Source organism: Hordeum vulgare, chromosome 3H (genome assembly GCF_904849725.1).
Source record: "Hordeum vulgare subsp. vulgare chromosome 3H, MorexV3_pseudomolecules_assembly, whole genome shotgun sequence".
Taxonomy (NCBI): domain Eukaryota; kingdom Viridiplantae; phylum Streptophyta; class Magnoliopsida; order Poales; family Poaceae; genus Hordeum; species Hordeum vulgare.
In genome coordinates, this window is record NC_058520.1 from 357,827,065 (window position 1) to 357,829,536 (window position 2,472).

Here is a 2,472-nt window from a genome sequence, read left to right on the forward strand (position 1 = left end):
AATCAGCCCCTTACGAAGCAACACATAAACTAAGGTTTAAGCTTCTGTCACTCTAGCAACCCATCATCTACTTATTACTTTGCAATGCCTGCCCCTAGGCCCCAATAATGGTGAAGTGTCATGTAGTCGACATTCACATGACACAAGTAGAGGATAGACAACATACATCTCATCAAAATATCGAATGAATACCAAATTCACATGATTACTAATAACAAGACTTATCCCATGTCCTCAGGAACAAATGTAATTACCCATAAAGCATATTCATGTTCATATTCAGAGGAGTATTAATAATCATTAAGGATCTGAACATATGATCTTCCACCAAGTAAACCAACTAGCATCAACTACACGGAGTAATCAACACTACTAGCAACCCCGAGGTACCAATCTGAGGTTTGAGACAAAGATCGGATACACGAGATGAACTAGGGTTTGGAGAGGAGATGGTGCTGATGAAGATGTTGATGGTGATTGACCCCCTATTGATGAGAGGATCATTGGTGATGACGATGGCTTCAATTTCCCCCTCCGGAAGAAAAGTTTCCTCGGCAGAATAGCTCCGTCGGAGCTCTAGATTGGTTCTACTGAAGTTCCGCCTCGAGACGGCGGCGCTTCACCCCGAAAGTTCTGATATGATTTTTTCTAGGTCCAAACCCTATATATAGCAGAAGATGGGTACCAGAGGCCTGCTAGGGGGCCGACAAGCCTACAGGGCGCGCCTAGGGGGTAGGGCGCGCCCCCTGGCTTATGGCCACCTGGTGGGTCCCCTGATGTATTTCTTTTGCCCAATATTTTTTATATATTCCAAAATAATTCTCCGTAAGTTTTCAGGACTTTTGGAGTTGTGTAGAATAGGTCTCTCATATTTACTCCTTTTCTGGTCCAAAATTCCAACTGTCTGCATTCTCCCTCTTCATGTAAACCTTGTAAAATAAGAGAGAAGGCATAAGTATAGTACCATAATGTATATCAATAGCCCATAATGCAATAACTATCGATATAAAAGCATGATGCAAAATGGACGTATCATGGCTCTCTCTCATAAAATGAATGGGGCAAGTGTTGGCTTGCTGTGAGTGCTCTCATTATGAATGAGAGGGAGGTGGAAGGGTATATATAGGCATCTCTAACAATCCTAACACCCGCAATTTGATCGTACACTAACTGTACACGCAGATGCGTACGACAAAGATTAGGAACTCACGTGAAGATATCACCACACAACTCTATACACAAATTAAAGTCATACAACTTTCATATTACAAGCGACATGCCTCGAGGGCTCGAATACATAAGCTCAGATACAAATGAGTTAGAAGGAGCAAATAATAGCTGAGTACACACATGAGCAAACAAGTTTTGCCTTAAGATGGCTAGCATAAACATAACATGGATCGAAGAGGCGAGGCCTCATGCCTGGGAACCTCCTAACTACTCATGGTCGTCAGCACCCTCCACGTAGTAGTAGGCTCCGTCGGGTGATCACCCACAAGTATATGGGATCGTAATAGTTTTCAAGGGTAGAGTATTCAACCCAAATTTATAAATTCGACACAAGGGGAGCCAAATAATATTTTCAGGTATTAGTAGTTGAGTTTTCAATTCAGCCACACCTGGATATTTAGTATCTTCAGCACACTGATTAGTAGCACGATAATATGATAGTTTTGATAGCAGTGGTAACAGTAGAAAAAGTAACAGTAACAGTGATAGCAATTTTGTAGCAGTTGTAACAGTAGTAGAAACAGTAGTAACTTAACAAGAACAATATGTGAAAAACTCGTAGGCATTGGATCGGTGATATTGCTGGATGATATTCATCATGTATTAGTGATAACATAGGGCGACACAGAACTAGCTCCCGTTCATCGATATACTGTAGGCATGTATTCCGTAAATAGTCATATGTGCTTATGGAAAAGAACTTGCATGTCATATTTTGTCCTACCCTCCCGTGGCAGCGGGGTCCATAAGGAAACTAAGGGATATTAAGGCCTCCTTTTAGTAGAGAACCGGAACAAAGCATTAACACATACTGAATACATGAACTCCTCATACTACCGTAATCATGGGAAATAATCCCAATTATTGTCACTTCGGGGTATGCGGATCCTAACATGTAGTAGGTGCATATAACTTGCAAGATCGAATCAAGCACATAGATATAATGGTGAAAACACAGATGTGAAATCCTCGCACTCGGGCCCTAGTGACACGCATTAAGCATGGCAAAGTCATACCAACACCAGTCTCCGAACATACTGGATACTAGGGATCAAGCCCTAACAAAACTAACTCGATTACATGATGAATCTCATCCATCTCCTCACCGACCAGTGAGCGTACAAAGAAATTACTCTCTCTCGATGGGAGCATCATGGAATTGGCGATGAAGGAGAGTTGGTGATGATGAAGACCTAAGATTCCTCTCTTCGGAGCCCCAAACGGACTCCAGATCTCGCCTCG